Here is a 13335-nt window from a genome sequence, read left to right on the forward strand (position 1 = left end):
TGAATCTATGTCACTGATTGTTGGGAAGTGAGAGTGGAATTTGTCATCCACCTGAAATGGTAGATCTACCAAAAAAGCAGTGATGATAAAACTGGCATGAAAATGGTTAAACCATTCTCCATTGAAGGGGTTTGCCTTGAATGTTGATATTTTTCATTGAAATTAGAAAATATTTCCAACATTTTCTGTTTTTATTTCAGATTTCCAGTATCTGATATATGTATATATATATATTTGTTTTATTTTCTCTATTTGCACCTGTTTTCAGAGACGCTGTCAAGTTGCAAAGCATTAATCTGGTGCTCTGTAGCAGTTCTCCAGGGATGGGGGGCTTGTCGTGAGGGAGGGGAAGAATATTAATTTTTGTGAAGATGAAAGTTATGCCCTCAAAGGAACCCAGGTTCTTCATAGCCAATAATGTGCATTTGGTGCATGGTAACTGTTGTCATGTCAGAAATGTAATAGAGTTAGAGAGCACTACAGCACAGAAACAGGCCTTTCAGCCCATCAAGTCTGAGCCAAAGCATTAATCTGCCTAGTCCCAATGACCTGCACCTGGACTATACCCCTCCTCCCATCCATGTACCTATCCAAATTTCTCTCAAATGTTGAAATCAAACCCACATTTACCACTTCTGCTGGCAGTCCATTTCACACCCTCAGAACCCTCTGAGTGAAGAAATTCTTGTGTTCACCTTAAGCTTTTCACCTTTCACCCTTAACCTATGACTTCTGGTTGTAGTCTCACCTAACTTCAGTAGAAAAAGCCTGCTTGCATTTAACCAATCTATACCCCTGATAATTTTGTATATCCCTATCAAATCTCCCCTTAATCTTCTACATTCCAGAGGTTACAGTCCTAACCTGTTCAACATTTCCCTATGACTCAGGTTCTCAAGTTCTGGAAACATTCTTGTAAATTTTATCCTCATACTTTCATTCATATTTACATCTTTCCAGTAGGTAGGTGACTAAAACTGCACACAATACTCCAAATTAGGCCTCACCAATGTTTTATACAATTTGAATATAACATCCCCTGTAGACAAATCCACTGCATTCCCTTCATCAACTTTCCTTGCTCATAAAACTATAAAATTGGTTAGACATGACCTGCCATGCACAAAGCCATGCTGACTATCCCTAATCACTTCATGTCTATCCAAATATTTATAAATCCAGTACTTTATAATACTTATCAATATTTACCCAGTACTGAAGGCTGGCTCAGTGGCCTATAATTTCCTGACTTATTCTTAGAGCCTTTTTTAAACAGCAGAACAACAGTCCTCCAATCTTCCCGCTCCTCACCTGTGGCTAAGGATTTTTTAAATATATCTGCTAGGACCCCTACAATTTCTGCACTAGACTCCCACAGGAGCCAAGGGAACATCTTTTCAGGCCCTGGGAGGGGTGTGTTTCAAGAGATGTTGAGGCCCCAGTTAAGAAAAGAAGGAGGTGCATAGCTGGTGTAGGCAGTTAGGAACAACTGGAAGTGCTTCAGACAGCAAACACCTCCTCCTCTGTAATCTGCATAGGGTCCATGACCTCACTGCTGCTTTGCCTCACTTCTATAGACTGTGTGTTTAATTTTGTCCCTTACTTTTGCTGTTAATGTATCTGTAAAAGCCCTTAGGATTCTCAATGTTGAAAGTTCGAGATACTTTTATGATCAAGTATGTATGCTGTAAACAATCTCGAGATTAATCTTCTTCAGGCTTTCTTTTAGATTTTCTGATTTCCTTTTGGTGTCCCTTGCATTCCTTGTACTCTACAAGCACCTCATTTGATCCTAACTGCCTACATGTGCTACATTAACTCCTCCTTCTCTTAACCAGAGCTTCAATATTCCTTGAAAACCAAGGTCCCATAAACCTGTTATCCCTAGTTTTATTCTAACAGGAATATACAAACTCTGCATGCTCAAAATTTTGAAGGCCTCCCACTTACTATGTACACCATTGCTAGATAACAAACTGTCCCAGTCCATTCTTGTCAGATCTTCCTGATACTATCAAAATTGGCCTTTTCCCAATTTAGAATCTCAACTTGAGGACCCAACCTAGCCTTCGGATCTCTAGATGCAAAGTTATGTCACCTGCCCTATCTCATTCCCAAATAGGAGATCTAGTATCACATTCTCTCTTGTTGGGACTTCTAAGGAAACTTTCCTGAACACATTTGACAAACTCTTCCACATCCAGCTCTTCTACAGTATGGGAGTTCCAGTCAATTTGTGGAAAGTTAAACTCACCCACAATCAGAACAATACACACAATGTGCTTGAGGAGTTCAGCATGTCAGGCAACATCTGTGGGTGGGAAGAAAGAGCCAATGTTTCGGGCTTAGACCCCTCATCAGGGCTACTATTACAACTTTATGTTTCTTGCAGCAGTCCGCAATCTCTACAAATTTGATCCACTGACTCCCAAGGACTGTTGGGTGGTCTATAATATAATCCCATTAATGTGGTCATGTCTTTCTTATTCCTCCGTTCTACCCGTAAAGCCTCAACAGTCCTGACTGAGCATTGCCGTGATATTTTCCCTGACTAGTACTGCCACCCTTCCCACTTTAATCATTCCCGCTCTATCACACCTAAAGCAACGGAACACTGGAACACTGAGCTGCCAGTTTTGTGCGTCCTGCAACCAAGTTTCACTAATTATCTGCAACGCAATAATTATACATGCCCTAAACTGATCTGCCTTTCCTTCAATATTCCTTACATTGATCTATACACAGCTCAGAACATTAGCTCACCATGCTCAACTATTTGATTTGCTCACTTTGTATGGAGGCTTAACAATATTTTTCTCCACACCCACTCAACTATCTGTTCAGGCGCTTTGGTTTCCATCCCTTTGGAACTCGAGGTTAAGTTCCCCCCACTCCCCAACCATGTGGTACTAGCAAACCTTGCTGCTCAGATATTAGTCTCCTTCCAGTTCAGGTGCAAATGTCCCTTCTGTACAGGTGCCACTTTCTGGAAGTGAGCCCATTGATCCTAAAATATGAAGCCCTCCCTCCTGCACCATCTCCTTAGCCGCATGTTAACCTGTATGATCTTCCTATTTCTGGCCTTACTAGCATGAGGGACAGGTAGCAATCCTAAGATCTCAACCCTGGAGATCTTATCCTTTAACTTAAAACCTAACTTCATTAATTCACTTTGCCCTCTCATACATTAGCACTTGGACCAAGATCTCCAGCTGCTCACCCTTCCATTTAAGAATGCAAAGGACTTGATCCAAGATGTGTCTGACCATGGCTCTGGGGAGGCAACATTAGGGAATCTCATTCTCATTTGTAGAACCTCCTTTCTGTACCCCTAACCAGTGAATTCCCTATCACTACAGATTGCCTCTTCTCCACCCTTCCCTTCTGAGCCACAAACTCAGGCTCAGTGCCAAAGATCTGACCGATATGGCTTTCTTCTGCTCGGTCATCTCCCACCACCAAAAGTGTCTGAAGTGGTGTACATTTTATTGAGGGGAACGGCAACAGGGGTACTCTGCACTGGCTATCTATCCCCTTCCCTCTCCTGCTATCACCCAATTATCAGTGTCCTGCACCTTAGGTGTGATTACCTCCCTGTGTCCATCCACCTGTCTCCAACTCCCGAATGATTCGGAGCTCATCCAGTTCCAGCTCCAACTCCTTTACACGTCAGTTACAAGTTGCAGTTGGATGCACTTCCTGCAGGTATAGTTGTCAGGGAAACTGCATTCCCACATTCGGCAAGAGGAACATTCCACTGTCCTACCCTGCCTGGCATCTTCGCTGCTCTAAAATGTGCAGTAAGAAATACAGTACGAATATATAACAAAAATAAATCTACCTACAGCCTACACTTCTCCTCGCTGAAGCCTCAATAAGACAAAGCCTCAACTTCCCATTCCCACTGGGTGGTGGGGGGAGGATGCTGATTTTTTTTGCTGGAGGGGCGGGGGGGTCATTGCCTTGCTGTTGCTTGTGCATGGGAGGGGGAGCTGGGGAGGGGCTTTGGGGTTCCAACGTTTTAACTGTCATTCATTCTTTGAGGCACTCTCCTGTTTTTGTGGGTGTCTGCAAAGAAAAAGAATTTCAGGATGTATATTGTATACATTTCTCTGTCATCAAATGCAAATACTGAAACCTATTAAAATATGCCAACTGTCCCCAGTCACTTCTTTTAAACTCTCACTCCCTCTTTGCAATCCTTTGTCTCTTCAGGAACTGTGGCGGGCAAAATATAGCAAATAATTTGCAGGCAGCAAGTTCTCATATCATGATAGTGCATTCTATCAGTGACTTGTGAAGCATATTTATTGATCAGTCCAGGAATGATTTTGGAGCAAAATCACTGTATTTATTTATTTATTGCAAGCAACAGAGATTTGTCTTTACATGACAATCGACAGAACCTACTTTTGACAGACTCTGTCTGAAAGTGGTTATTCATGCTATTGTTTCTGTAGCAAAAGCTGAGCTTCCTAGCTCAGAGGCACTGATAGTACCAACTGAGCCACGGCTGACCCTAGTGCCATAACTCTTAAGAATACCATTACAAGCGTCACAGGAAGTGAAAGGATGGTGGGGCTTCTGGTGGAATGGAGACAATTGTGTTGAAACACAAACCAACAGTGAGTCATGGAAGTGAAAATAAAGCTCTTTGTTCTCTTAATTCTATACTTCTGTATCTTCTCTGATTTGGTTCTGTAAAGAGAAGTTGTTAGTCTGCTGACTGGAATCATCTGGATGTTGGAAAATAGCTGGGTTATCAATGAAGACCCTATCAACCATCCTGCTCACTATATCAGGCCTGTTCCCTCAAACCAAGCATTGACCATTAGTAGTGAGGTACAATGTGCACCTGCTATTTGTATCTTCAATTATGATTGAATAATGTAATATTAGAAACATTAATGCAGATGTCTTAAATATATTTACGCAAAATTTTAACAAAGGCTAACAGAATAATTTGACACCTCAAGTCCATGCCAACCATCAAGGACGTTCATTTTATTTCTTTGTGCTTCCTTCATCTCACACCAGATTCTACCATTCATTATCACACTAAGAACAATTTACAATGGTCAAGTGGCCCACCGACCTGCAAGCCTTTAATATATGGGAAGAAGCTGGACAAACCAGAGCCAACCCATGAGTTCACAAACTGAACACGCAAACTCCATTCTCAGCATCAGAGGTCAGGATGTCAAATCCAGGTCCCTGGAGGTGTGAGATGGCAGTTCCTACAGCTCTATCAATCTGCAAGTTGTGATTTCACCTCTGCAAAATGCTTCGAATGTTTTATTAAGTTAAAGTTGTTCTGTGTTTGACCATGGATTGACTATGCCATGACGTTGTCACCACTCACTGCTCCAATCTACTAATTAAATTTGCAGATGAAACTGCATTGATTGGCATTTCTCAAATAATAACAAGGCAGCCTACAGAGAAGAAATCATCACCCTGACATGGTGGTGTCAAAAAAACAGCCACTCCCTCAATGTTGCAAAAACAAAGAAGTTGATTGTGGACTACAGAAGGAACAGAGACAGGCTCACCCCTATTGACATCAATAGATCTGAGACTGAGAGGATGAATGGCTTTAAGTTCCTTGGTACATGCATCACCGAGCACCTCACTTGGTCTGTATATACCAGCTATATGGTTAAAAAAAAGACAACAGCATCTCCTTCACCTCAGGCAGATGAAGAAATTCAGCATGAGTCCCCAGATCATAAGAGCTTTCTACAGGGGCACAACTGAGAGCATCCTGACTGGCTGTATCACTCCCTGATATAGGAACTGTACTTCCCTCGATCACAGATCTCTGCAGAGAGTGATGTTGACAGCCCATCTATGGTTATCTGTGGATGTGAACTTCCCACTATTCGGGGCATTTACAGAGACAGGTTTGTAAAAAGGGCCCGAAGGATCATTGAGGACCCCAGTCACCCCAACCACAAACAGTTCCAGCCGTTACCATCCAGGAAATGGTACCACAGCGTTAAAGCCGAGACCAACAGGCCCCACAACAGCTTCTTCCACCGGGCCATCAGACTGATTAATTCGCACGGACACAGTTGTATTTCAAAGTTATATTGACTGCTCTGTTGTATGTCTTAATGTGCATACTATTTATTACAAATACTATAATTTTCACATTGCACATTCAGCCAGAGACGTAATGTAAACATTTTTGCCCTCATGAATGTGAAGGATGTAAGAAATAAAGTCAATTCAATTCAATACACCGTGACTTTTAGCATAGAGCATTCCATTTTATAACAGATTATTTTGGGGACCAATTGCATTGCCTTGGAAGATAATCAAATAGAAAATGTACTTTCAATATCAATTTTCAATCTGTCTTAAGCCCAAACTTAAGTTCAAACTTAGTTCCAAATAAACTATAAGTTAATTTAACTGGCTTCCTCTCCATTTTCACATTTCCTCCATTTCTGCACTCAACCATTTTATCAGCTATCTTAAAACAGGGATAGAGTTCCACTTGTCCGCATCCACCACCCCACGAGCTTCTGCAACCAACACATTATCCTCTGCATTTTCCATTTCCACCAACTTCAAATGGATTCTACCACCAAACACATCTTTACTTCCCCATCACTCTCCGCTATCCGGAGGGATTGCTCACTCCGTGATTCCCTTGCCCATTTGTCCCTCCCCACTGACCTCCTTCCTGGCACTTATCCCTACAAGTGGCAGAAGGGCTACATTTGCCTATTCACCTCTTTCCTCAATTCCATTTAGAGCCCCAAACAGTCCTTCCAGGAGAGACAACACTTGACATACAAATCGGCTGAGGTCACCTACTGTAACTGGTGCTTCCAATGCAGCCTCCTCTACATTGGTGAGATCCGACAGAGATTCAGGAACTGCTTTGTTGAGCACCTCCAGTCCATTTTCAAGAAACTGGATTTCCTGATGGCCAACTGTTTTAATTCTATCCTCATTCCCATTCTGACTTGTTGGTCCATGACCTTCATGACCTTCTCTTTTGCAATAATGACACCACTGTCGGGTTAGAGAAGCAATACCTCACGTTCCATCTAGGCAGCCTCCAAACTGATGGCATGAACGTTGATTTCACCAACTTCCATTAATTTTTCCCCCTCTCCTGTCCCTCTTCTTCAATTCCCAACCCTGGCCTCTTATCTCTTCTCCTCACCTGCCTTCCTTTTCTCACAAGGTTCACACTTCTCTCCTACCAGGTTCCTTACTCTCCTTTTCCTTTATCTGTTCCACCTATCACTTTTCCACCTACCTCTCTCTCTCCCACTCTTATTCTGGCATCTTCCCTATTCCTTTCCATTCCTTATCTGAAGGGTCTTGGTCCAAAATGTTTATTCATTTCCATAAATGCTGCCTGACCTACTGAGTTCCTCCAGCATTTTGTGTGTGTTGCCTATGATACAGATTAGTTGGATTAGATTTTTTATTAACATGGTTAAGGTAAGCTTATTGTTTGGGTAATGTGTTTAGTTCTTTATAGCTGGATTTGAACTCACATGAACACATCGTGAAAGTAATGGTAAAAAATCATTACCTTATTCATCTAGCTGCTGTTTAATTTAATTTAAATTGCAGTTGCCAAACTAGGGAACAGAAGTATGAAATTAACAAGCCTAAAGCAAGGCAGAAGATTAGAAGAATTATTTACTTTCTCTTATTCCCCACAGAGCTGGGCATGTGTGAAAGGATCCTGGCAAAAATGGGTATACTATGTTGATTAAATCCTGGAAAAAACGAACTGAATGAAGAACTGATTAGGAAGAGGATTGAAAACTGAGCATAATTACAGATACTGATAACTAAATAATTAGTGGATATGTGCCTCTGGAACTATGTGAATGTTATCTGAGAAATGCAATGGGTCGTGGTAGAATAATATTAGATTGCTTTCATGTATTTTGGGTTGATCACCTAGTAGGTTCAAGGAGAGATTTAGCAGAGTTTTTGATTTTGTCTTTTGCAATTGTTTATTCTCCTGGATGCTAATCATCTCTGTTAGAACCTTAATTATGGTGAGGTCTGTGATATGTACCACAAATTTGTCTGACCCACATTTTTTTGAGTCCAATGGATGTTCACATTTTATATTTTGTGTTATTATATGCCTCTTAGGAATCTACAATGCTTTTGCATGCTACAGTATGTTTGAAATGTAAAGTCATCTGGTTTAGTGCACTTTACCAAGGAGAAGATGAACATACAACATATTTAATGGAAAGAACTAGGAAATTTATTTTAAAATATCTTGGGAGAAATATCAGGGTTCTTGTTACAAAAATGTTTTGTGAGTAAGAATGAAATAGAACTCATTTCCTATTCTGATAGCTTTTTAGATTTAAACTCTATGACTTTTGCACGAAATTGAGGTATGAACGTGGTTGACAGCCAGCTATAATCTTTAATTACTATTGATGGGGTTTGGAAAACTGGAAGAAATAAATATTCAGATGCAAAAGACACTTTGATCATGAAAATAAAAATGTTTGTCAAATGTCAGTTGCATATTTGGTGATTTTTTTTCCTTTTGGTATATGCTGTAATGTTAGTCAAATGGGAGGATATGATGTACTCCTGCAAACAAATAATAACCTATAATATTTAACTTAAGGCAATTTGACCTTTATCGGTGTTGAGCTGTTAATAACAGTGTTTCTTTCAGCAGCCATTTCAGAATGCAAAGGACTGGGTATTCTCTCATAGTTCATATAGTGATCCTATTGTTACCTATATTCTCGTTACCAAAGTACATGAAATACAATGAATAATGTCAAATTTGCGTGATCAGTTTTGTTAAGTCTGATCACTGATTAAAGTTCCTTCAACCATTCAGAACTGCGGGTCAGTAAAATGAAACATGGTTAAGGTTTTGGGCAGAATACGAGTACTGGGCCAAATTATCCTGGATCTGACCTGCAGCAAGCAGCGATTGTCCAGGTGGTCTAGTTTTGTTACGATTTTCTGATACTTAAACTCATGCATCCTGAAGATCTGCCGGGAGGCCCCAGCAACAATGAAATCAGCCATCACTGCTATTTCTAATCCCCTGCTGTTGTTCTGAAATTCCCTTTAATGCTATTCACTTGCAGAAGAAAGAGGTGTACAAAAGAATCAATTGGAACTCCTCAGGAGGGAGATAGAAACCATATGACTGCATCTGCTCAGAAAGCTCACCCCTTGGAGCCTACCTGCTTCTGTTGACCTGCCATGGATATCCTGGGCCTGAATGTATGCAGGAGTGCTGTTGTTAGTCTGTCATATTTGGCACAGTAGACTGTTTGGGGGGGGGGGGGGGGAGGGGAATTGAGATTTTCTAAATCAGCAAAATATTTTAGGTGGCACACCTGTGCAGAACTGAAGGATGTCAAGATCTGTAAATGTTCACTTTTAGTGTTCAAACTTCAGAACCATTATCACTGAAACTGGTTACCTGATGCATTGTTATCCTCAGGATCTTGCTAAGCTCAAAATGGCCATGGAAAACATTCTGAGAACATATCTGCAAGAAGGTGCGCTGAAGCCAATTTTCACCACCAAATATGCTGACTAAAATCAATATCGCCACACACCACCAACCCTTTCCTTTCTGATTGAACATAAAACATAGGACAGTACAGCTTATTACAGCACTTCAGCCATGATGTTGTGCTGATCAATCTAACCCTTTCCCCCTACACACCCCATAATCCTTCGTGTTCTTACATCCACAAGCCTATCTAAGAGATTCATAAATGTACCTATTTTATCATACTCTACAATCACACTTGGTAATATATTCCAAATACCTACCACTCTCTGTGAAAAAAATTCTACCTCTTACATCTCCCTAATCTACTTTCCTCCACTCAATTGAAATGGATATCCCCTGGTGTTAGCCATTGCTCTCTTAGGAAGAAGGGGCTGGCTGCCTCCCTGTGCCTCTCATGATCTTTTTACCTCTATCAAGTTGTCTTATCCTACTTTCCAAAAAGAAGAGTCCTAGTTTGCTGAACATTCCTCATAAGACATACAAGAGAATCTGCAGAATGCTGTGAATCTTGAGCAACACACACAAAATGCTGGAGGAACTCAGCAGGTCAGGCATCATCTATAGAGGGAAGAAAAGCTAATGTTTTGGGCCAAGAACCTTCATTGGTACTGGAAGGTAAAGGGACCGAAACCAGAATAAGAATGCTTGACGTGCTGAATTCCTCTGGCATTTCATGTGTGTGGCTTTCCTTATAAGTCACATTATTTATTCCATGCAGCCCTGGTAGATCTCTCATGCACCCTGTCTAAAGCTTCCCCGTCCTTCCTGTATTGAGGTAACCAGGTGATACACCATCAATAACTCTCGGAAAGGTGAGTCGAGATAGGCTTTTATTAGCTGGAAGAAAGCACCGTCAGCAGCAAGGAGACTACCACACAACATCCTGGAGACTGAGGGAGGAGCAGTGCCTCCAATCGCCTTTATACCGGGGTCTGTGGGAGGAGCCACAGGAGCAGTCAGCGGCGGGGGGGGGGGGGGGGGTGCATGTCCAGACAGGATTGAAGACAATACTCTTAAGTGTGGTCTAACCATTGTTTTATAGAGCTACAATGCTTGAATGCAGTCCCCTGAATAATGAAGGCCATCACACCATATACCTTATTAAACAGCTTTTCAACTTCACAGAAACGTTGAGAGATCTCTGAATTTGGACCCCAAGATTGCTGTTTTCCTCTGCACTGCTGAGGGTCTGACCATTATCCTTGTACCACACCTTCATGTTTAATCTCCAAACTGTATCAGTCCACATGTTTCTGGATTGAACTCCATCTGCCACTTTTTAGTCCAGATCTGCATCCTATTTATATCCCTATGCAGCCTACAACAACCTTCTATCCACAATACCACCAACCTTTGAGTCCTCTGCAAACTTTCTACTTCCTCATGCAAGTAGTTTATAAAAATCACAGGAAGAAGGGCTCTTTGAACACCTGTGGACATGTGGAACACTTCTGGTCACCAGTGTTCAGGCAGAATACCCTCCCTCTACTATCCACTCTGCCTTTAGTGAGCAAGCCAATTCCATATCTACATAGTCATGTTTCCATGGATCCCATGCCTCATGAATTTCTGAATGAGTCCACCATGAAGAAACACATCAAACACCTTGATAAGATCCATATACACCACATCTACCACACTACCTTCATCAATTGGTTTTGTCACCTGCTGAAAAATTCATTTAGGCTCAACAAAGCCCGGCTGAGTAAACCTAATCAGACTATGCTTCTCTAAGTACTTATAAATCCTGTCCCTAAGAGCCCTCTCCAATAGCTTGCCCACCACTAGGACTCACAGGTCTATATTTCCCAGCATTATTACCTTTCATGAACAATGCAACAATATTTGCCAATCTCCAATCCTCTGTGCCGAGGGAAGATGCAGGAATAATCTCCCCATAAAAGCTCCAGCGATCCCTTTCCTCGCTTCCCATGTTAGCCGGAGGTATGTCATGTCTGGCCTCAGTGACTAATCTGTCAAACAGTTCTGACTCTGCCTCTTTCTTACCCTTGATGTGCTGCAACATATTAGCCTGTTCTATGCTGACCTCACATTTGTCAAAATCGCTCTCCCTGTTAAGCACTGAAGGAAAGTATTCATTAAAGACTTTCCCTACCTCCCTGCCTCCAGGCACGTTTCCTTTTCTCCACTTCCTTCTCTCATATTTTCTCTTTACATTTAACTCTGTCACATTTGGTGAATGAAGTGAGGGAGGATCTCTGGTCACAATCACACTCAGGTCCCTTTAATTATGTTCCCAAATCAATCTCAACCTGAAATATTCTCGGTGATGAATAACACACTGCCTTCTCAGCTGGAGTCCACTAGAAATTTAGACCCACTGTATAAAGCAATTTCTCCTTGTCTCAGAACTAAATAACCTATCACTTATCCTATGACTTTGCCCTTGAGATCTTGACTTTCCAGCTGAATGAATCCATCTCTTAGCATTTACCCTATTAATGCCTCTCAAAATTCTGCATGATGTTATTGTTTGTCCCTTGTAGTACCTCAGTGTGCTAATATGACAGGATCTCTATGGATGGCATTCAAAAAGAAGTTTTTCTCTGGTGAAACTACAAACAAATTTGGAATCATACCATGTACATCAGGGGTGATTTTTCTTAAAACCAACTAATCCGAAACTTCCCCTTCCCAGTCCTGCACTATCCCAGTTTCCCTCATACATGGTAAATAGAAAAATAGAACAAAGTTAAGCAGTCCTTGAGCTCAGGTCCCACATATCAGTTGTTCTTATGCTGCTATTGACTAAAAATATTATTAAGTGTCAAAGATGACTCATGAGTAAAAAGAAGCAGGAGTCGCTATTTAAACCTGACCCACAATTATTTTAAGATATGGCTGATCTAATTGTAACCTCAGCTCTGTGCTTCTATCTACCTACGACAATCTTTCATCTTCTTGCTTAGAAAGTACCTTTCTACTCTGCCTTAAAAAATAATCAAAAATTCTGCTTCCACAGCCTGTTGAGTTCGGGAGTTCCAAAGGCTCAAGGCATAATGAGAGAAGAGAAACATTGTTTTTTTCCTGTCCAAATAGGTGGCTCTTTATTTTTTAATTGTCACCTTCTGTTCTGAATTGTCCCAGAAGCTGAAACATCAAATTCCTAATTGAATTTATGTATTTTTGTGCCTCTGCTACCTTATATTAGAGACCATAAATGTTAATTATATTTCTTTATAAAGATATATTTTTCTCTACATGTTGCAATGATTTTTTTGCTTTCACTAGTTTTTTGATCAGATATCCTGATTTGCAGTGTTTCAAAAATTAACGTTTACTGTGTCATTAGTATCTTCCTGATTTTGACATGTTCTTGTCTATCTTTCAAGCTTAAATACCTCATTTTTTATAAATGTTCCTAATTGCAATAGTTTGATGCCAGGGACTAGATTAGCAGCTTTTCAATTAACTTGTTTTGCTTAAGGAATGGATTAATCAAGCCAGACACTCTACATCTGTTCTATACTATACTGATATACCAATATAATTAAAACTTGTTTCCCTTTTATTTACCAGTTAGTTGATATGCTCAGCATCCAATTTATTATTCACAAGAAGTTTCAATTTGTTAAGGTTGTACTTCAGTCAACTTTGAAGTTATTGCACTATTATAAATTGTTGATGGGGAAATATTTCAGTATAGGATAAATATTAAAAAAGTTGTCTTTGGGCAGAGTCAGGCACATCATTTTTAATGTTGTGAAAAAAGGCATTTTAATTACATTATGAGTTATTTACAATCATTGCAGATGTAAATATAT

The 13335-nt window shown here is 40.6% G+C and overlaps 1 protein-coding gene across 1 annotated transcript in view; it reads left to right on the forward strand.

Annotated features, from left to right (window-relative positions):
- Nucleotides 1-13335, forward strand: part of LOC132378672 (cadherin-18) — a 662384-nt gene that overhangs the window by 597529 nt on the left and 51520 nt on the right. The window lies entirely within an intron of this gene.

Source organism: Hypanus sabinus, chromosome 20 (genome assembly GCF_030144855.1).
Source record: "Hypanus sabinus isolate sHypSab1 chromosome 20, sHypSab1.hap1, whole genome shotgun sequence".
Lineage (NCBI taxonomy): Eukaryota > Metazoa > Chordata > Chondrichthyes > Myliobatiformes > Dasyatidae > Hypanus > Hypanus sabinus.